The sequence below is a fragment of the Stegostoma tigrinum genome, chromosome 14, assembly GCF_030684315.1.
Source record: "Stegostoma tigrinum isolate sSteTig4 chromosome 14, sSteTig4.hap1, whole genome shotgun sequence".
NCBI lineage: Eukaryota > Metazoa > Chordata > Chondrichthyes > Orectolobiformes > Stegostomatidae > Stegostoma > Stegostoma tigrinum.
The window spans coordinates 3190709-3214905 of NC_081367.1; positions in this window are offsets into that span (position 1 = coordinate 3190709).

The following is a 24197-nucleotide window of genomic DNA, read 5'->3' on the forward strand; positions in this document are numbered from 1 at the left end:
GGGATCCTCTTTGGGCGGTTGTGGCGGGGGCGGGGTGTGAGGGATGTGTTGCGGGAAATGCGGGAGACGCGGTCAAGCACTGCCCTCCAACCCCACCACACCCGGCACCTTCCCCTGCGACCGCAGAAAATGCTACACTTGCACCCACACCTCCTCCCTCACCCCTATCCCAGGCCCCAAGATGACTTTCCATATTAAGCAGAGGTTGACCTGCGCATCTGCCAATGCGGAATACTGCATCCACTGTACCTGGTCTGGCTTCCTTTACATTGGGGAAACCAAGCGGTGGCTTGGGGACCGCTTTGCAGAACACCTCCGCTCGGTTCGCAATAAACAACTGCACCTCCCAGTCGCAAACCATTTCCACTCCCCCTCCCATTCTTTAGATGACATGTCCATCACGGGCCTCCTGCAGTGCCACAATGATGCCACCCGAAGGTTGCAGGAACAGCAACTCATATTCCGCTTGGGAACCCTGCAGCCATATGGTATCAATGTGGACTTCACCAGCTTCAAAATCTCCCCTTCCCCCACCACATCCCAAAACCAGCCCAGTTCGTCCTCTCCCCCCACTGCACCACACAACCAGCCCAGCTCTTCCCCTCTACCCACTGCATCCCAAAACCAGTCCAACCTGTCTCTGCCTCCCTAACCTGTTCTTCCTCTCACCCATCCCTTCCTCCCACCCCAAGCCGCACCTCCATCTCCTACCTACTAACCTCATCCCATCTCCTTGACCCGTCCATCTTCCCTGGACTGACCTATCCCCTCCCTACCCCCCAACTATACTCTCCTCTCCACCTATCTTCTTTTCTCTCCATCTTCGGTCCGCCTCCCCCTCTCTCCCTAGTTATTCCAGAACCGTCACCCCATCCCCCTCTCTGATGAAGGGTGTAGGCCCGAAACGTCAGCTTTTGTGCTCCTGAGATGCTGCTGGGCCTGCTGTATTCATCCACCCTCACATTTTATTGTCTTGGATTCTCCAGCATCTGCAGTTCCCATTATCACCTATGGAACACCACTGGTCCCTGAACTCCAGGCTGAATACTTTCCATTTACGACCACTCTCTGCCTTCTATTGCACAACCAAACCTGTATCCAGACAGCCAAATTTCTTGAATCCCATGCCTCCCTACTTTCTAAATGAGCCTACCATGAGGAACTTTATCAAATGCCTTACTAAAATCCATATACACCAAGGCTCTACCTTCATTGATGTGTTTTGTCACATCCACAAAGAATTCAATAAGGCTTGTGAGGCATGTCCTGCCCCTCACAAAACCACGCTGATTATTTCTAATCAACTTGTGCTTTCCCAAATAATCATAAACCTTATCTCTCAGAATCCTCTCCAAATATTTGCCCACCACAGAAGTAAGACTGACTTGCCTGTAATTCTCAGGATTATCCCTATTCTCTTTCTTGAACAATGAAATAACATTTGCCACTCTCTAATCATCTGCGACTGCTCCACTGGACAGGGAGGACGCAAAGGTCATTGCCAAAGATACAGCAACCTCTTCCCTCCCTGCCCGTAATAACCTTGGGTGCATCCAGCCTGGCCCAGGGGATTTATCTATTCTCATGTTTTTTCAAAATTTCAAACACATCCTCCTTCCTAACATCAATCTGTTTGAGCATATCAGCCTGTTTCATGCTGTCCTCACAAACACCAAGGTCCCTCTAACTAGTGGAAACTGAAGCAAAGTATTCATTGAGGATCTCCACTACCTCCTCCAACTCAGCACACAAGTTCCCTCCACTACCCCTGATTGGCCCTACCCTCACTCTTGCCATCCTCTTGTTCCTCACATAAGTATAGAACACCTTGGGGTTTTCCTTAATCCTACGCACCAAAGCCTTTTCATGCTTACTTCTAGCTCTCCAAAGTCCAGCCTTCACTTCCTTCCTGGCTACCTTGTAGCTGCCTCGAGCCCTGTCCAACCCTTACTTCTACAACCTTAAGTAAGCTTCCTTCTTCCTCTTGACTAGATGTTCCACGTGTCTTGTCATCCAAGGTCCCTTTACCTTACCATCCCTTCCTTGCATCAGTGGGACAAACCTATCCAGCAATTGTCGCAAGTGCTCCCTAACCAACATCCACATTTCTATCATGCATTTCCCTGAGAACATCTGGTTCCAATTTATGCTCTGCAGTTCTTGCCTAAGAGCACGATAATTCCCCCTCCCTGAATTAAATACTTTCCCATACCATTGCTCCCAACTCTCTCCATGACTATAGTAAACGTCAGGGAGTTGTGATCACTATCACTGAAATGCTCTACAACTGAGAGATCTGAAACCCGGCCTGGTTCGTTGCCTAGCACTAAATCAAACATGGCCTCCCCTCTAGTTGGGCTATCTACATACTGACGCAGAGATCCTTCCTGGACACACCTGACAAAATCTGCTCTATCCAAACTATTTGCACTTAGGCAGTTCCAATCTACATTAGGGAAGTTGAAGTCGCCCATGACAACAACCCTATTACTTCTGCACCTTTCCAAAATCTCCCAATCTGTTCCTCAGTGTCTCTGTGGCTATTGGGGTCTATATAAAACTCCCAATAAAGTGACTGCTCCTTTCCTGTTTCTGACTCCTACCCATATTGACTCAGTGGACAAACCCTCCTCCTCAACCTCCCTTTCTGCAGCTGTGATACCATCCCTGATTAGCAATGCCAACCCTCCACCTCTTTTACCTCCATCCCTATTTCTTTTGAAACATCTATACTCCTGAACATCCAACAACCTTTCCTGCCCCTGTGTTATCCAAGTGTCCATAATGGCCACAACATCGTTATTCCAAGTACTGATCCATGCTCTAAACTTGTCACCCTTATTCCTGATATTTCTTGCATTAAAATAGACATACTTCAAATCTTTGCACTGACTGTAACTTTGCCCTGTCAATAGTCTATCCTTCCTCACAGACTTTCTGCAAGCTGTATCTGCTTGTACACCAGCTACCCCATCCTCTGATCTGTAGCTCCGGTTCCCATCCCCTGCCTAAACTAGTTGAAACCCTCCCGAAGAGCTCCAGCAAACCTCTCACCCAGGATATTGATGCCTCTGCCTCTCCATTTCAGGCACAACCAATCCTTCCTGTACAGGTCCCACCTTCCCCAGAAGGTATCCCAATACTCCACAAACCTGAAACCCTCCCTCCAGCACCAGCTCTATAGTCAAGTGTTCAACTGCACTCGCTCTCTAATCCTAACCTCACTAGCCTGTGACACCAGCAGTAGTCCTGAGATTACTTGCCCTGGAATTTAGCTTCTAACCTAACTCCCAATATTCACTATTCAAGACCTCATCCCTTTTCCTAGCTATGTCATTGGTACCGATGTGTACCACGGCTTTTGGCTGCTCACCATCCTCCTTAAGAATCTTGTGGACTCGATCTGAGACAATACTGACCCTAGCATCCGGAAGACAAAATACCATCCAGGGGTCTTGCTCAGTACCACAGAATCTCTTCTCTGTTCCCCTAACCAGTGAATCTCCTGTCACTATCACTCTCCTATTCTCCCCCCTTCCTTTCTAAGTCACAGGGTCAGGCTCATTACCAGAGACCTGTCTGCTGTGGCTTTAACCTCGTAGATCCCTCCCAACAGTATTCAAAACAGTATACTTATCATTGAGGGGAATGGCCACAGCGGATCCCCGCACTGTCTGCCTATTCCCTTTCCCCTTCCTGACAGTCACCCAGCTACCTTTTTCTTGTACCATGGGTGTGACCACCTCCTTATAACTCATCTCTATCACCCCCTCAGACTCCCAAATGATCCGGAGTTCATTCAGCTCCAGCTCCAATTCCCTAACGCGGTTTGTGAGGAGGTGGAGTGGGTGCACTTCTCGCAGGTGAAGTCAGAGTCAAACCAGCAGTGACCCTGGCCTCCCACATCCTGCAAGAGGAGCATGCAGCTGCCTTGGCTTCCATTCCCTCTACTCTAGATTGCCAAAGAGATAAAAAGAAACACAAAGAAAAAAGAAGGAAGCTTACCTTACCTTACGACCCTCCACACAGTCTTTTGGTTAGAGGAGGAGGATGAGTGGGAGACACTTGACGTGTAGTGTTTCAGGTTTAGCCACTGCCTCAGTGTATTAGTTCACTTACCCAGCAGACCCCTTGTGCACATTCACATCATTCTCGCTGCTGAATCAGACGTCCCATCAATCTGAATCCTCAGCAAAGTAATAACAGGTGTCATGAACAATGCTATCAGGCAGCATGTACTCACCAATGTTAGATTTATTTTAGGTTTTTTTGGACCACTTACCTTCAGAGCTTGTTATAGTCTTGATCCAGTGGTCTCCCTCTCTGCCCCCTTCTGAGACACAGAATTCCAAAGTTGCACAAGCCTCTGAGAGATAAAAAGATATCTCCTCACCTCTAGCCTCAAAAAGGGCACCCCAGGTATAGGTCGGGCCATGAGACTGTGGTTGAATACATTTCTGCTCGGCCGATAGATGCCCTGCTATGTGGCACTCGATTGCCTCTGAATTATGAGTCATGCATCATGACATTTAATTCCTTTCCATTAACAAAGTCACCTACAGTCTGGTCAACCAATCCACAGCTGGCCTGTTCATTGCCAGTTCCATTTAGAACTATGCTCCTGGCTCTTCCCAAAATTACTGATATGCATTGACAATTGTACGGCTTCCAGACCTGTAGGCTTTCATTCAGGCTTCATTTGCAGGTGTCTCCTTTATTTGAAGTTGCACGCAGAGTCTGTCCTCTCCCAATCACCAATTATTAATTGGAATGTACATTGACCATCACAGCTGGCAGGCTAACCTCTCCTCCCGTTGAGCACAGTGCCATGCTGGGAGTGTTAACATGAAAAGTACAGCTTCAATCAGTAGCCCTTCACGTTTTAAGCTTGCGGGTGCCTCTGAATGCATTATTATTTCATGAATGTATCATGGTATTGTGGAAGAGTATACTCTGGTGCCAGTTTAGCCACAGGGGTATCATTCACTGGACAACCTTATTTGTCCTGAAATGAAAAGGCATTGAGGAGATTTTAACAAAACTCTGAGCTTCAATCAGAAGCTGTGTGCATCTTCCAGCAGGGCCTCAGCTAGTGCTGAGCGGTTCTTAATGGCACGCACCTCACACTGCTTATATCCGTGACATTTGCTTCACTTACAGAGCCTCGGTTTATATTGAATCTGCATGGAATTAGTTTGCAAATGATTAATAATATGAGAACTTTCTTTGCACTGATCATGTTGCATTTGCAAACATTCCATTCTTGGTAACTTTCATAGCAGTAACTTCTGTTTTCTAATTTTACTTTTTTTAGTTTACTTTGTTTTACTTCCCCCTTTAAGGGTGTTGCAGGAAGTTAGACTGTTTCACATCATTGAGTGATGAACACGGACTATTCAGTAAGGGAGATGCCTAGGCTGATTTGAAACTGGCAGACCTTAGAGCTGCCGTGATGTCTCAATTTGTAGTGAAAACACAAAGACCTTAAGCCTCTCTGTGTGATGCTTTTAACATGCTGTGGCAAGTATGGAGTTACCATCATATGGCCCATATGCAGGTCTAGATAAAAGGGCGGCCTGTATTCATGTTCAAAACCATCGCAGCCAAGTAAATGGAGGATCTAGCAGCTCTTGCTTACAACCTGCAATGATGTAAAAATCATCGGCTACAAAAAAAACATCTCCTCAGTGTCTCACCCACAGGGCCCTTTCAGTTTTACACCCTGAGTTATCAATCCTGCAACTACCCGAAATATCTTAGTATCCCTGAGGGCTGCTGCTGGTGGGAAGGTGCAGTCAGCCCTCACAGTAGAGTTCTATTTCTTACATTTAATGTCCTGTTTCGTCCACACTCAGCAAACAAGTCACAGTGGCATCACCCAAGGTTAATTCAGTTGAAAGTGTGAAGCAAAGCAACTGATGTTGTGTTATATGCTTACAAGAGGCATGATCATGGTAACATCCCTCTTTCATTGTAGGTGACCTGATGGATCGTGTGGTCTCATTCTTCGCCTTCACCCAAAACACTTAAAGCATGACATGTTTAAGGACGTGTTCTAGTATTTGTAGCCTAATAGGCCAGTTGGCCCAACATGTCTGCTCTGCTGTTCAATGAGATCATCGCTGACCCAAGCATTCTCAACTCAATCCTCAGTCACAGATTCCTACAGCACAGAAAAGGCCCTTTGGCCCATCAGGTCTGCACTTATAGTAACTATCACCAAAGGCACACTAATCCCAATTTCCCACACTTGTCCCATATCCTTGAATGTTATGATATTTCAAATTTTCATCCAAACATTTTTAAAGGCTAGGTTTCTGGCCTCCACTACCTTTCCAAACAGTGCGTTTCAGATTCCAACCACCCTCTGAGTTAAAATGATTTTTTTCTTAAATCCCCTCTGAATCTCCTGCCCCTTACTCTAAAATTATGCCCTTTTGGAATTGACCCCTAAACCAAGGGGAACAGCTGCTTTCTATTCACCATGCCCATACGCCTCATAACCTTAAACACCTGAAGAATGCCCCTCTCAGTTTTCTCAGTTCTAAAGGAAACAATCTAAGCCTATTCTAGCCTCTCCTTACAGTTCAATTTCTCCATCCCAGGCAACATCCTGGTGAACCTCCTCAGTACCCTCTCTAGTGCTAATATATCCTTCCTGTCGTGAGGTGACCAGAGCTGCACACAGTACTCCAGCTGTGGCCTGACCAATGTTCTGTACAATTCCAATGTTACCCCCTTGTTCTTATATTCTACGCCAAGACTGATGAATGCCTTCTTAACTATCCTATTTACAAGTATTGCTGACTTCAAGGATTTGTGAATAATTAGGCCAAGAGCTTCCTGTTGCTCTACCCTGTGTCCTGAAATTCATTAAATACTGCCTCATCCTCTTTATAGAGTCTGAGAGAATATAAAGCATGGAAACAGGCTTTTCAGCCCCAACTGGTCCATGCTGACCATGGTGCACACTCAGCTAATTCCAATTGCCCACATTTTGTCCATATCCCTCTAAACCCTTCCCATCCATGTACCTATCCAAATGTTTTTTTTAAAATGTTGCTATTGTACCTGCCTCAACCACTTTCTCTGACAGCCCATTCCATGTACGCATCACTCTACGTGTGAAGAAGTTGCAGCACAAGGCCTTCTTACATCTTTCTCCTCTCACTTTAAACCCATGTCCTCAAGTTTTCAATTCTCTATCGCTGGGAAATAAAGTCTTAAATCTGGTCTGAATTCTTGTTTGTTCTTCCAAATTGCATCACTTCACACTTAACAGGATTAAATACCATCTGCCACTGGTCTGCCAATCTGACCGATCCATCAATATCTCCCTGCGTTCTACAACAAGCTTCTTCACTAGTAACCACTCTACTGATCTTGGTGTCGTCTGAAAACTTGCTTAACATTTCCCCAACATTTTCATCTACATCATATACGTATATAACCTTTACCTCATACCTCTTAATTCCTGAATAACTTAATGTTAGCCCAGATGCTGAATATCCATGAATGTAACGTTTGTATATGTTAGTGGGCTGTAATAAGCATCTACGGAAATTGCCGCTGAAGCACAGCAGGTCCAGCAGCATTTGTGGAAAGAAAGCAGCGTTAACATTTTGAATCTCATAACTATTTTATTATAATAAATATCTGTTGGGTTTTTCAATACTATGTTAACCAGGTTCAGGTTCTAATGTTATGAGGGATAAGCTTAGCATTGCCACAGGGTGTAAAAATACTGGAGGCAAAACGCAAGTCAGCCAATAGGACAGTTTCTAGACCGCATTCCCTATAGCAAGAGTATCCACTAAAAGGTTGTGAATGAAGCATAGCAAGGTGTCCTACCTCGGCTGACCAGCACATGACGAAGAGCTGATATGACTGCACTGCTACTTTGCCCTAAATAAAAACAAATTGCATTTCCACATCACTTCTCATAACCTCAGCGTGTTCCAAAGCGCCTTGCGACCAATGAAGTCACCTCTTTGAAGAACTGTAATACAAGAAAAAGGGAGGAAAAATAATGAAGATGCCTGAAGAAGGGTCCTGAATCGAAACATCAGCTTTGCTGCTCCTCTGATGTTGCCTGGCTTGCTGTGTTCCTCCAGCACCACGCTGTATTGTCTCTGATTCCAACATCGACAGTTCTTGCTATCTCAGAGAAAACCCAAGGCTGATGAATATTGCAAAGAGGGAAATATATTACCAGAAGTGAAGAAGAAAAGATAAACTCAGTTTTTGACATCAGTTATTCAATTTCTTCTTCAGCTTCAAAGTGTGGTGGTGCTGTGCTGTTATAAAGCTATAAGAATGTCAATGTTGCAGGAATGCTAAACTCTGACCTGAGAACAAGAACCTTTTGTTTCTCGAGAGAAGCTCTTACAGACAAAGACTGTGCATAATTAACACTGGATTATCTCAGGATTGCCAAACACTGACTGAGTCTATGTCCAGCGATCTGAGAGTGTGAAGGAATGACCGAAAGATCTCTGGCTTCTCAGGAGTATGTACCTCAACAAAGCTGTTCCTCAGTGCATTGCCCTATGATTGATTACATTCCCTTTTATCTTCCTAATTCAAAGCTATCTCTGATTTGATCTAAAGAAGTTTGGACAAACCCCTTAATCACTCAGACTTTACTCAAAATCTCCGAGGAACTATCAATTGGTGTAAAAAGAAATTTGCATTAAGCTGAACTTGTTACTGTCCTGAACATTTCAAAGGAAGGTATATATTTTTCTAAAAAAAACACTTAGTCATGAAGTTAAAAAAATGAATCTAAAAAGTACATTACATGACAGCACAAAATCATCAATACAGAAAGTATAATAAAGATTAGTTATTTCAGCACCCATGTTATCTTATTGAGCTTTCCATTAGAGGTAATATTTATGATGTACATTTACAACTGGTCCTTGTCAAACATTATCTGATGCATTTAGCCCCAGGGACATTGCTTTTCAAGCCCACAGTGTACAATTGTGAGAAGAGCCTAGAAGCACTTGGGCTTTTGCAGTGACTGACCCTCAGCATAACAGTCCTGGATCGCAGATTTTGCCAGTTCGCAAGGCTTGGCCATCAATAGCTCTTCACGTTGTAAGATCAGCAGGTTTTGAGCAAACTGAGTTGATGGGAGATCAGATACCCAAGATATTACAATTGCTAGTCATTTTACTTCTCCACTTTACTCCCATGTTGATACTTCTGCAGTGTTGCAGCGAATCTCAATGCAAGCTGGAGGGACAATAACTCATGTTTCACCCCGGCCCTCTGCAGCCTTCTGATCTCAATACTGAACTCTACAGTCTTAAATCACGTCCTCTGGATCCAACTTGAGCCTCAACAATTAATGCTGGAGCCTCACCTTACTGTAATCTATATTAATTACGTAGGCAATGAAAGAGACAAGTGTATCTAAGTTTGCTAATTTTACAAAGCGAGGTGGGAGTGGAAGCTGTGAGAATGCAAAAGGTACAAAAATATACAGATAAGATGATTGAGTGAGCACAAAATGGCAGATGGGATGTAAAGTGGGGAAGAGTAAAGTTATTCACCTTGGCTGTAAGAATTGAAAAGCAGAATATTTTTAAAAAGAATGAAACTTAACCAAGTACAGAGGTGACAAGGTGTGGAGCTGGATGAACACAGCAGGCCAAGCACCATCTTAGGAGCAGGAAAACTGTTGTTTCAGTCCGAGACTCTTCGTCAGAAGTCATTTCTTATGAAGGGTCTAGGCCCAAAACGTCAGCTTTCCTGCTCCTAAGATGCTGCTTGGCCTGCTGTGTTCACCCAGCTCCACACCTTGTTATCTCGGATTCTCCAGCAGCTGCAGTTCCTATTATCTCACGTACAGAGGTACCTGGTTGTACTAATGCAAGGAACTTGGAAAGTTAGCATGGACTGTGGCAACAATACAGAAGGCTGATACCCAGTTGGCTTATGAATGTTTAAAATACCAACTATCCCAGTCAGTTAGTGTGAGGTTGTGGTCTGACAATCAGAACCTACCAGAACTTTGGCACCTCCTGGACCCCAAGAAGCCTCATAGAAACATTTGAAATCTGGCCTTGGAGATCTCCTGGCTTCTGACTGCTCTGGAATGTTGGGGGAGCCAGCTGGGCTTCTGTCCTCAAGAAGAACGTAATGGATTGGGCCAACATAATGGTCATCATCAGCCAATGTGAATTTTTATGAGGGACTAAAGGTTCAGACCTTCCCTACTCTCCCTTTCCTCCATGACCATTGCTTTCTATCTCCCAAGGGCCTGGTGTCCCCCTGCGCTTGGTCAGCAAAAATAAGCAGTGTTGGCGAGGCCCAGCCTCCCACTTGTACCTACATAAATATTCCTTGCAGTTGAAGTCAGGGGATGTTAATTTGAGCTGGCAGTGACAAGATGCCACTTTGCCAGAATTCCTGGGTGTATGCTGTAGGTAAAGTTAAAAGCCAGGGCTAATATCTCACTGCTTTGCTCAGAAAACACCAGCAGACTCTTGGACCCTCCTTCAACCTAATCAGAATGAAAGGACCTCTGGAAATGTACAGCAATTCCTGTAAATACTCCCAGCATCATATCCTCATGCCCATGAGGCTACATGCCTGAAAGTGGGAGGTAACTCCTTCCCCAGAGGAGACCTTCAGGGTTTCAGGCAGATCATGGGCAGACCAAAGGAGCTGGAACCTATCCAGGACTGGCCCGCATCTTCCTCATGCGATTCCTCAGTTTCAACATCATTATCCTCCTTCTGACTTGCAGCATTGTCCCTCAGTTGGAGCCCAAAAGCTCACAGCATCAGTGTTGACTTTCAACACAGACACAAAACCAGGCAGCTCAACACAGTTGTCAGCAGTGATCAGTCTAGCGGACAGACACCACAAACACTTACATTGGCAGAGTGGAAAAGGCTATTGGCCCTTGACCTCATACCCACCCCCGAACTGTGCCAGCAGCTTACACAGCAAACACACTGCATGTTCGTCAAGCTGACAGCCATGGGCTTCAACTCTTGGAGGAGTCATTTTCACTCAAGTCCAACCATCAATCAAGGGGTCCTGGCACAATGAGTCAAGGGCAGTGTCTGGTATTAGTCTTGGGCACCATCAGTTGATGACTTGGAGCAGCGAGCGTCAGAATCCTTTTTCTTATATGGGGTCAGGAACAAGATGCTGAATTCCCCACCATCTTTCCAGACTCTTTCTGCTCCACCACTGGCTGTTTGTCTGCTGGAATGAGAAAACCGGAGTGACTGAGCAAGATCTGATCAGGTGGCACAACTGTTTAGCGCTGATTCAGGTGGAGGAAACATGGTGAACTGGCTCAACTGAGTGGACAACACACAGAGGCCATAGAGTGGGGGATTGTGTAGGTGAAAGCGAGAGAGGAAAGATGTTGCTGGCACTAGTTAAAGTGGTAGAGCAAGATCATAGGTGGGAGGTGGGGATGTGGAGTAGTGGAGATGAAATGAAGTATCAGAGAAAAGATGGTGGCACTTACATTGGCAGAGTGGAAAAGGCTATTGACCCTTGACCTGTGTTAATGAACGTTCTCCCAGACAGATGAGATTGTACTGACATAGGGAGAGGGACCAATGTTGTATAACCTTGGACCAGGCTGGGTGGGCCTGCTGTCGTGACGTCCTCTCCCAATCCAAAAGGAAGTGGACAGCCCTTCTCCTCACCATTCCAATCACCAAGAACTCCAGGTCCTTTAACCTTGGACCAGGCTGGGTGGGCCTGCTGTCGTGACGTCCTCTCCCAATCCAAAAGGAAGCGGACAGCCCTTCTCCTCACCATTCCAATCACCAAGAACTCCAGGTCCTTGTCCACATGTGGAAAGCCAGTTTCACCACATCTTCCACATCTGGAGAAAATGTCACAAATCATACTGTGCAATTGCACACTGATAGAGCTTGACCAGATTCATAATGCCATTTTAAAATCCCAAGGAATTTCCAAACTACCCCAACAGTTTGTTAAATATTTGTACCATTGACAAATGGGAAGTTTGGGTTAAGCATATTTAATGAGGTGAGTTGCGGACAATTGTGAGATAAAACACAATCAGTCTCATAAAGGGAAACCCTTCATGAAACCCAGTGAAAATTACACCAAATGAATTTCTAGTGGAATTCAGCCCTAAATGTTCATCCACATAGCAACAGTGAGTCAGGTTTATGTTGAGACAGACGTTTTGAAGTTTATTAATAACATTAATTGCTCACAAGACTCCAATATCACAGATCCACACACTAAGCCTGCATTCTTTGCTTTACTTGTCAATGGGCATCACTGATAAGTCAGTCATTTATTGCACCATCCCTGAGGTAGTTAGGGTTTGGTCTGGAGTTACATGTAAACCAGAGCTGAAAAGGATTGCAAATTGCCGAACATGAAGGATCCTAGTGAAGCAGATGGGCTTTCACAGCAATCAACAGTGATTTTACAATTATCATTTGGCTAGTTTTTAAATTTGAATTTCTTTTTAATTGAATCAAATTTCACCACTTTCCGTAGTGGGATTTGAATCAATGCTCCTGGAATATTGACATGGCACTAATGGATTGCTACTACAATAACTATACTACTACACCACCGATAATGTTACTATGCTTTACACACACACACAAACACACACACACACACACACACACACACACACACACACACACACACACACACACACACACACACACACACACACACACACACACACACACACCTGACTCCATCACATGGAGAGTGTGGCTGAAGATGATGCACCTACCTTTACACCAGAGTATTATGCGGCTGTCTTACAGGCACATTGCCTGTGTGGTACAACAGACACATCTTCAAGCAACAGCAGCATAAGATCATTCCAGCACAGGCACAAGGATGTTACAAACTTAAAAACTTAGCAGCTTTTTAGATGGCTGAAAATTCAAGTGACAGTGCCAATGATTTGCCAAGTTGTTAAACTTAGATAATACTCTAATTAAAATATAAATAATACTAGTCACCTGTGAAATATCACAAATCCTTTTTGTGATGACTGAACTGTACATTGAGAAGATCATAATTTGTCTCCTTACCAGGGCCTAGAGACTCATTATACCCAAGGGCCCATATCTTCCAACTGGATTCCCCATTTCTGATGCCGATCACACAAAAGCTACCTTCTTACCACAGCCCAGAATTTTCCAGGCCTGACTTCCAATGTTAGATGCTTCCCAACGGGCACAGCCCAGCAAACCACATAGTCAGAATCAGAATGGATCTTCACAGAAGACACAGCTTCTTTTCTATGGCACTAGCTGCTGTATTCCAGGAAGTAAACACCATTGAAAGGTTCCAAAAGCCTTTGGAAAACTATTGGACAAACTATGGACAGCATGGATGCCAGTTTATAGGGTAAATAGGTGGAAAGGTATGGAGCCAGGTCTGTAAGGGGGTAATGTTATGGAACAAAGGCACCTTGGGCAAAATCTTTTGGATTTACAAGATTAGGTGAATATCATTAGCCATATTGTTTTTCTCAACTGCAAAATCCATCCCTTTGAGCTGCCGTCATTTAACTGTACCTGCATGGTGTAACAAAGGGGTACAATGTGAGAACACTAAGTGATGTTGGTAAGCTGTAAACCTCAGGTGACAGATGATGGGAGGTAGACATAGAGTTAATGGAAAGAGACAAGATGTTAACAGGTTAAAATGCAGTGTAGGATCCTCAGTCAATTCCATTTTTATCAACAGATAATGAGCTTTCGTCAGGTAAGTATTCGTATAAAAACTATTTAAACTCCTTGCAGTTATCATTTGGTGAAATTGTTCACTGATTCTCAAAGGTTATCAATAAAGCTTCAGATTTCCAATCTAATATATCACAGGCTACAATGTTGAAATCTGTCCATTTCATGGGATTTCTATGGCCTGTGGCACAGACGTCATTCTGTTCTATTTATAATGTTTAAATCCAGGTCTGGAACTTAAATAGCATTTATCACCCAATGAGGCACATGCAATAAGAGCAACCCAGTCTAATCTTCACAGTCCAGGAAGTTTAATCAGGGCAAGGCAGTGAATAATGAAAGTGCAAATAGAATTCAGTTGTTTGAGTTTCGAGAACTGCAAAATGGCCTACAGTTTGCACATGATCCGAGAAACATTTCATTACCTATTTTTGTCCTAAATCCATTTCAGTGTTCACTTTCCACAAATGGTCTTTCAGTTCCTCAAGAAATGAAATTTTCATTCCAGCATTAACTTGTCTCACAACAGTCCATTCAATATCCCAAATGTTCTGTAGCGAAATATATGTTCTTCTAATCGCTGCAATGCTCCAGGCATGCTTAACCTTTTCAGTATATCATAACTACGATGAAATGATGAAATTTTTTGTCTGAATACATTTTGGTGCCATTAGCTTCAGTGCTTGCTATTCTAAGTTAAATGTATGGGCTTGTCTGCTTGTTTGGAGTAAACAATTAGTCTTTTGTTTACAAAGGAAACTACGCTACCATAATTCCAAATGAGTTGCTAGGGAACTTTCTATAAGACCAATATATGGAGGAAGCAACTAGAGAGCAGGCCATCTTAAACTGGGTGCGATGTAATGAGAAGGGAATCATTGCCAATCTAGCTGTGTGAGACCCCTTGCCAAACAGGTACCATAACATGATAGAATTTACCATCAAGATGGAGAGTGTTGTAGTTGATTCAGATGCTAGGGTGCTGAATCTTAACAAAGGAAACTAGGAAGTTTTGAAGCATGTGTTGACTTTGATAGATTGGGGAAAGTTACTAAAAGAGATGACAGTAGATATGCAATGGCAAACTTTCAAGAAACGTATGGGGGAACTGCAACAATCGGCTATTCCTGTCTGTCACAGTGAAATAAGTAAAAGGACCAATCCATGGTTTACAAAGGAAATTAGAGATTGTATCCGATCGAAGGAAGAAGCGTACAGATTGGCCTAGAAACATGATATGTCTGAGGATTGAGAGCAGTTTAGAATTCAGCAAAGAAGGGCCAAGGGATTGATTAAGAAGGGGAAAATACCGTATGAAAATAAGCTTGCAGGGAACATAAACAATGACACTAAGAGTTTCTATAGGTACGTGAACAGAAAGAGATCGTTGAAGACAAATGTACAGACAGAAACAGGGGAATGTATATTACGGGACAAAGAAATGGCTGAGGAACTGAATACATACATTGGTTCTGTCCTCACAAAAGAGGACACAAATTAGAATTGTTGGAGAATGAGAGATTTAATGAGGGAATAATTGAGAGAGATCAATACTAGTACAAAAATGGTGCTGGAAAAATTGAAGAGATTGAAGGCCAATAAATCCCCAAGGCCTGATAATCTACATCCCAGTGTACTTGAGAAAGTGGCTTTAGAAATAATGGATGCACTGGTGTCACCTTCCAGGATTCTATAGGCTCTGGAACAGCCCCTGCAGATTGTAGGGTACCTAATGTTACTCCAATATTCACAAAGGGAGGTAAAGAGAAAACAGGGAATTATAGACCAGGTAAGCCTAACATTGGTAGTGGGGAAAATTCTTGAATCCATTATCAAGGACTTTAAAGCAGAGCATTTAGAAACCAGGAGCATGATCAAACAGAGTAAACATGGATTTATGAAGGGGAAATCATGCTTGACAAATTTTTTGGAATCCTATGAAGATGTAACTAGTAGAGTTGATAATGGAGAGCCAGCCCTTATGGTATATTTGGACTTTCAAAAGTGTTTGACAAAGTCCCACATAAGAGATTAATGTGCAAGATTAAAGTGCATGGGACTGGGGGAAGAGTACTGAGATGGATAGGAAACTGGTTGGCAGAGAGGAAACAAATGGTAGGAATTAATGATAACGTGGTATAGAGCTGGATGAACACAGCAGGTCAAGCAGCATCAGAGGAGCAGGAAAGCTGATGTTTCGGGCCGAGACCCTTTTTTTTCTGAAGAAGGGTCTCAACCCGAAATGTCAGCTTTCTAGCTCCTCTGCCGCTGCCATACCTGCTGTGTTCATCCAGCTCTACACCGTGTTATCTCAGATTCTCCAGCATTGGCAGTTCCTACTATCTCAGTAGGAATTAATGGTTCCTTTTCAAATTGGCAGGCAGTTACTAGTGAGGTGCCACAGGGATCGGCGCTGGGACCCCAGCTATTCAAAGTATATATTAATGATTTGGATGAGGGAACGAAGTGTAAAATCTCCAAGTTTGTAGATGATACCAACTTGGGTGGGATGGTGACCTGTGACGAGGAGATCCTTCAGCATGATCTGGGACATTTGGGTGAGTAGACAAATCAATGGCAGATGCAGTATAATTTGGATAAATGTGAGGTTATTCACTTTGGAAGCTAAAACAAGGAGACAGATTACAACCTGAATGGCTGTAAATTGGGGGAGGGGAATGTGCAGTGGGATCTGGGTTTCCTTGTGCACTAGTCACTGAAGGTAAGCATGCAGGTGCAGCAGATGGTAAAGACGGTAAATGGTATGTTGGTCTTCATTTTGAGAGGTTTCGAATATAGGAGCAGGGAGGTGTTGCTGCAGTTGTACAGGGACTTGGTGAGATCACACCTGGAGCATTGTGTGCAGTTTTGTCTCCTTTTCTGAGGAAGAATATCACTATTCTAGAACATATTTTTTGAGCATTTTTCCAAATGGCAAGTTAACAAGTCTAAAAAATTGGCAAATTTGTTTAAATGGTGAGTTCTTATGATCTTGAATACAATGTCAGATGTGACATCGGATCAGATTTATAGCTAACTATCAGAGGAGAATTGGGTGAATGCTTCAAAAGGAAACATTCTCAAAGTTCTGGTGGAAGAACAGGCTTGGAGCAAATTTGTAAAAGCAGCAGATGAGATCATAGAATCCCTACAGTTTGGAAACACGCCCTTCAGCTCAACAAGTACACACCGATCTTTAGAGCATCCCACCCAGTCTACATTTCCCTGGAAACTATGGGTAATTTAACATGGCCAATCTACCTAACCTGCGCATCTTTGGACTGTGGGAGGAAACCAGAGCACCTGGAAAGAATGTGCAAACTCCACATAGACAGTCATCTGAGGGTGGAATCAAACCCAGGTTCCTAGCACTCTGACATAGCAGTGCTAGCCACTGAGCAAATTGTTCTTTGCAGTTTTTCCAGAGGTTTCCAATGCTTGCCCAGAATGCCTGCCTGCCATCCACTGTGGCTCAGTGATCTGGAAGAAGTCTTCAGAAACACCGACTGGTGCATTTATAAAACCTACCCCCAAAAGATGTTGAACATTATGCCAGTCATTTTGGGAAAGTGCAACTTATATTCATGTCCATCTACAGCTTAAACAAAATTCCTCCCTCCCCACCCCCTGAAAAAAAATCACTGACCAAAGAATAGAGACACCTGGTTAGAACTTTCGCCAAAGCAAGTTAATAGTTCAGCCCACTCTGTGGAGCATATGGACAATAAGACTAATTGACCCATAAAAAGAATGACCCCCATCTTAGCCCACTCGCTTAGATTACAAACAATATAAAGAAGAGACGAGAGGCAGCCAATGAATCCATACAGTGTGGAAACAGGTGATTCAGCCCAACAAGTCTGCACCAACCCTCTGAAAAACATCCTACCCAGACCCATTCCCCTATCCTATCCCAATATATCCCAAAGCTAACACATCCCCGAATACTACGGGCAATTTAGCATGGCCATTTCACCTAATCTGCACATCTTTGAACTGTGGGAGGAAACTGGAGCACCCAGACGAAACCCATACAGACACAGGGAGAATGTGCAAACTTCACACAGACAGTCGCCTGAAGCTGGAATCCTGGGTCCCTGGTGCTGTGAGGTAGCAGAGCTAATCGCTGAGTGACTTGGCCTTTCAATCCTGCTCTGCTATCCAATAAGATGAGTGTTGATCTGAATTCAATGTGAACTCTATATCCTGCTTTTCTCCAATAATCAGTCCACATGTCATCTCAGGAGCCAACTAGATGGATAATAAAAATAGATGTCGCATTTTAATATTTTCACACCTTAGAAAAGACTGAAGTCAAATCAAAGGAATGGTTATTTAAGATAAAATGAGCAGAATCTAACTTATCCCAGGCATTTGGGAATCATATGAAAACAAAATTACTCTAACTTGCATGGTCTAATCCTGGGTCTGGCCAATGTGACCATCAACAGGTGCAGGCACTGGGTCACGGAGGGACTGCAGTTCCCGACTGCCTTCCCATCTTATGCAGCTGCCCTCTTTGCTGGGTCTCCTTGGAGAAGCACATGCAGTGTCCACCAGCACTCTTAATCCCTTTAGAGAGAGGTGGGCACCACAGAAGATGGAATGCCTTCTTTCCCCTCCCAACTCCATTATGATTTCATTTTCTCCCAACTTTCCTTGCCTTTGGTATCATTGCATTGCCCTGAATAGGTTTTGCATGTAAATTGATGATTTTAAAAAACCCATAAAATCTCTGCAGTGTAGAAGAAGGCCATTCAGCCCACTGAGTCTACACTGACTCTTGAAGAGCATCCCACCCAGACCAAACCAATCTCTTTAACTCTACATTTCCCGTGGCCAATTCACCTGGTCTGCACATCCCTGGGCACTATGGGACAATTTAGCATGACCAATGTACCTAAGCTGAACATCTTTGCATTTCGGTGAAAGAGAAAGTGTGATGCCGTTAACTGATGCTGAATTAGAAACATGTGTTTTAGTGACGATGGATTAGGGTGAAAACCAGTACTGGTAATTTGGTAATTGGGAAGAAAAAACTGTTTGAACTCACATGGTAGTTGCCAACTTTGTGCTGTCAATCGAACGAGAACCCGGTGCTGCTGCAGCAATGTTAATATTTCTCTTTAGTATTTGTTGTCAGTGAATATTGCAACAAGTACTCAGTCCCTGAGAGGAGGTTGTCTACTTTGGCATTATGAATTGATGGCATCAATATCACAAATGATCATCATTATTACTGCTGGCAAATTCTAGGGGCAGAAAGCAAGCACTCAGAATTGGGACTGCATTGAAGTGTTCAGCATTCTAATCAGGAAAGTGCTGTCTTTGTCTCTAAGTCTTTGTTAACACTTTGGTGAACAATGTCATTTAATTGGAAAAGCTTTTATTTAATTTGCCCACTAGCCAGAGTACAGCTGTCAGATTGCTTTGATATTTCTTTAATGAATCTTTGTTCCACCAGCCAGCTGAGGGGCTTGAGTGAGTGAAACACTGCCAATATTCATAAAAACACAGAAAGCTGGCCATTTTCCTTCGAGTCTACTCTTGCCATTCATTATGACCATGGCATATTCCTCTTTCACCATATCCTTAAAGCTTTTATCTTAAAGAAACTATCTCTTTCTAGACTATACTGAGTGACATGTCCCCCAAAGACTTGTATGTTAATGAAACACTCAGATTGTATTAAACAGCTTACTCTATATCTTGAGACTGTGGCCCCTTGTTTCTAGACTCCCCAACTAGGGAAAACATCCTCCCTGCCTGTCGCCTGTCCAGCCTTCTTTGAATTTATACATTTCAATCAGCTGCCGCCTCATTCTTCTCAATTCTATTGAATACAGGTCCAGTCAAACCAATCTCTTCTCATAGGACAGACCTGCTTTCCCCAGAGTCATCCTACTCAGCCTTCATTGCACTCCCACTGTGGCAAGTATATCCTTTCTGAAACTTCATGCAATACATGTGTAGCCTCAAGGCACTGTATAACTTCAGAAGGGCATCCCTACTTTTGAACTCAAACCTTTCTGCAATAAAAGCTAAGGTACCACTTACCAATTTCTTGATGTACCTACCAATCTACTTACATTGGCTGGTGTACAAGGACACCTAGGTCCCATGGTACATCCATATTCCCCAATTTATCACCAATGAAATAATAACCTTCCTATCTGTTTTGCACAGCAAAGTGCATAACCTCAGCTTTAAATGTAGGTTTGATATACGGACATGAATCCACAAACAAAACAAAATACTGTTTCACTTTCAAGGAAGGCAATAATTTGAGAACTATTCCTGTGATCCAAATCCTTGTGAACTGATGCTATCTTTGCAGAATCTTTATGCATCATAGTACTTCACATTTTGGGGTTGTATGTCCGAGGAATGGAACATGGGGTGAGGTGATGGATTTGGGGATGGGCATGGCATGCTGTCCTGATTATCTCCCACATCATCTTCATCTGGTAGAAATGGTATCGATGCAGATTTTATCTTTTTTGCTGGATTTCTGTGAATCTTCTACTGAAGTTACACCAGATGCTTAGGACAAATTAATGGCATTAGGTATTTGCTGTGGCTTGGTTGTGACATGTAATGTCAGTTGGAAGGAGATCTGATTGTTAACTTAATGAGCTGGCGATAATTGTTATCCTTCAGAATGGATAGCAGAATGTGGTCGACAGTCCATGAAACCTCCTCTTTTCTAAGAGTGGTCATTAATCATGCAAATGGTCTCTCAGCCACTTCACTGTGCAATGTTTTCTAACTTTCAGGAGATCTCTTTGCTTTAGTTGTGGCCATGAGATGGAAGTACAGAAAATGTAAACTCTGTCAAGTGTGGTCAGAAACTCATTCCTAAAGGAGAGGGTGTGAGAGAAACAGAATAAAGGCAAAGGTAAAAATTTTTGGGGATGATTCTGAGCCTTACTTTGGCCGTCATTGCTGTTTAATTGTATAAATTCAATGTTCTTTAAGATCCACTAGGGCTGTCTGAGGTTTATTTTTTCTGGTATGCGACATAGGCATGACTGCCAAGGCCCAGTATTTGTTGCCCATCTTTTGGCGTTGTTAGCTCTCCGAGTCATTTCAGAGGCCAATTCATTGTCGACCATAAACAAAAACAGAAATTGCCAGAAAAACTCAGTAGGCCTGGCAGCATCTGTGGGGAAGAAGCAAATGTTTTGGGTCCGGTGACTCCTCCTTCAGCAGTTCTGAAAGATGGTCACTGGATTCAAAACATTAACTCTGCTTTCTCTCCATAGACCTGCTGAGTCTCTCCAGCTATTTCTGTTTATATTTCAGATTTCCAGCATCCGCAGTTCTTGATTATATTTCAGAGTCAACCACACTACTGTGGGTCTGGAGCCACATGGAGGCCAAACTAGGGAAGGATTTCTTTCAAGGACATTAGTGCATCAGATACGTTTTTACAATGATCATGGTTATATTAAACTAGGTTTTTAATTCCAGTTTTCGTAGAATCGCTACAGTGTGGAAACAGGCCCTTTGGCCCAAGAAGTCCACATTGCCCCTCAGAGCATCCCACTGAGACCCATCCCTCAAAACCCACGTAATCTACACATCCCTGAACACTATTGGCAATTTAGCATGGCCGATCCGCCTAGCCTGCACATCTTTGGACTGTGGGAGGAAACCAGAGCATCTGGAGGAAACCTATGCAGACATGTGGAGAATGTGCAAACTTCATACAGACAGTCACCCAAGGGTGAAATCAAACCTAGGTCCCTGGCACCATGAGGCATCAGTGCTAACCACGGAGCCAGAATTCAAATTTCATTATTTGCTGTGGTGGAGTTTGAACCCAGAAAATTAACCTGTGACTCTGGATTAGTAGTCCAGTGGCATTATAACTGCATCATTGCCAAGTTGTTAATTTTAATGCCAGAATATCTTTTGCGCTACACACTAGAATTTACAGTATTAGTAGTGACTGGCAAGGTTGGCAACATTTGTAATTACTAATTTGTTGAACTGAGTAATAATTTCTGTCATCTATCTGAACCTGTGGGCATTTGGAATTTGCTGTCAGTGACTCTCCTCTAACAGAGTGTGCTGTTGCAGTGCTTCTGAATTAAATAATTTAGAAAACGCTAATTTGTTGCGCACTACACCTATTTACACATTATTCTCACATTAAGAAGCACCGATAAAGTTAAAAGCAACAAACTGTAAAAGCGGGAGATCTGAAATAAAACAGAAAATGCTGGAGAAACTCTGCAGGTATGGCAGCATTTGGAAAGAAATTGAGTTAATATTTTTCAGTCTAATGGCGGTTCTTTGGATAAGGTCAACCTTTGATTAATCAGGAATAAGTAACTAAAAGCACAGTTAACAAAAGAGAAAGGAATAGGTCATTCAGACTGTCAGGCCTGCTCCACCATTCAATGTCATATTTGCTGATCTGATTTCAAATCAACATTGCTGCCATAATTCAGATAACCTTTCATGCCCTTACTTAACAAGAATCTGTTTACTTCTGCCTTTAAACTATTCAAGGGCTCTGCTTCCTCAGCAAGACAGTTTCAAAGGTTTTACGGCCCTCTAAGAGAGTTTTAAATGGATGATGTCTGGTTTTGGTACAGTGACCCAAAGTTCTAGATTTTCCCTAGGAGGAAATATTCTCTCCATATCTACCCTGTTCGGGGTGCACGGGATTTCATATGTTTCAGTCAATCACAGAATCATAGAATTCCTAAGATGCGGATGCAAGCCATTCAGCCCATTGAGGACTATCAGACACAACCCTTCTTACCCTATTCCCATAACTCTACATGGTAGTCCATCTAAACCTGCACATCCCTGGACTTAATGGTAATGTCACCTGTTCCTCAAGTTGACCTAGACTTACTGAGTTTCTCCAACACTTTCTGTATTTATTACATCTCTTACTCTTCTAGATTCCAATGAGTGTAAGCCTATTCTATGCAACGTGTCCTTATAAGACAACCCATCTCTTTCTATTGTTAGTAAACAATTATCCTATCTCTGAAAAACTATTGTTTAGGAGTGGTGTCTTGCCCCCTTTGAAGGGGAAACAATGACCTAGTGGTATTATTGCTGGACTGCTAATCTCAGAGACCCCGATAATGTTCTGGGGACCTGATGTTGAATTCTGCCATGGCTGACGGTGGAATTTGATTTCAATAAATACCTGGTATTAAGAATTGAACGATAACCATGAATCTATTGTCGGTTGTTTGAAAAAACCATCTGGTTCACTAATATGCTTTGGGGAAGGAAACTGCCATCTTTACTTGGTCTGACATACAGGTGACTCCAGACCCACAGCAATGTTGTTAACTCATTACTACCCTGCAGGCAATTAGAGATGGGCATTAAATGCTGGCCGAGACCATGCCCTGAATGAATTTTAAAAATCATGAAAACATTCAGTTTTTGTTCTGATCATTATATTTCACCCCTGAATTCTGATTTGATTTGATTTTGATTTAAATCATTACCTTCATGTGTATTGAGGTGCAGCGAAAATGGTTGTCTTACCTGCCTTACAGGCAGATCATACTGTACAAGTGCAAGAAGAATGGATTAGGGTAAACTGATGAATTTGATCAGAATTCCAATTCATGCTTTGCTTTCTGTTCCATCATTTCAATATCATTTATATTCCTGTGGTTTTGATTCCCGCTTTGCTGTGTGACAACTCCTCAATCTGATTGGCAGATCAACATTCCTGCCGCTGGCCACATTGTGAGAACGCAGTAACGTTAAACTGACATCGGAAAGGGAAAAGAAATCTGTTCTTCAGAACCTGTCAAATCTTGCTGGGAAGCGTCTTTAAGGTCAGCAGCAGGTGTCTTTCCTTTGCAAATGACTGAAAACTCCAGAGCCATCTGTGTGAGTGTTAAATCCTGAATGAAGTAAATACTTCTCAGGTTAATCTGAAAAGAGGTCTTGTATTTCTACTGTCTGTCACAACATCAAGAAGTCCCAATGCATTTATCAACAAATGCAGTCTACTTTCACAGTGCAGTGGTCATCACTGACTTCAGGAAGCAAAGTGGGGGCATGCTCCTGTCTCCATCAATGGTGCTGAGGTGGAGACAGTTGACAGTGTTAAGTTCCTGAGAGTGATGACCAACAATTTGTCCTGGTCCACCAATGTCAATGCAATGGTCAAGAAAGCACAACAACACCTCTACATCCTCAGCACGCTAAGGAAATTCAGCATGTCCACAAGCAATCTTAGTAATTTTTGTAGATGCACCATGGATCTTATCTGAATGCATCACAGCATAGTATGGCAACTGCTGTTCCCAAGACCATGAGAAACTGCAGAGAGTCATGAACACAGCCCAGTCCATCATGCAAACCAGCCTTTCATCCGTAGACTCCATCTGTACTTCCCACTGCCTCGGGAAAGTAACCAACATAACCAAAGACCCCTTTTAGCATACAGCTGTCAGAGGAAGGTAAACCTCGACA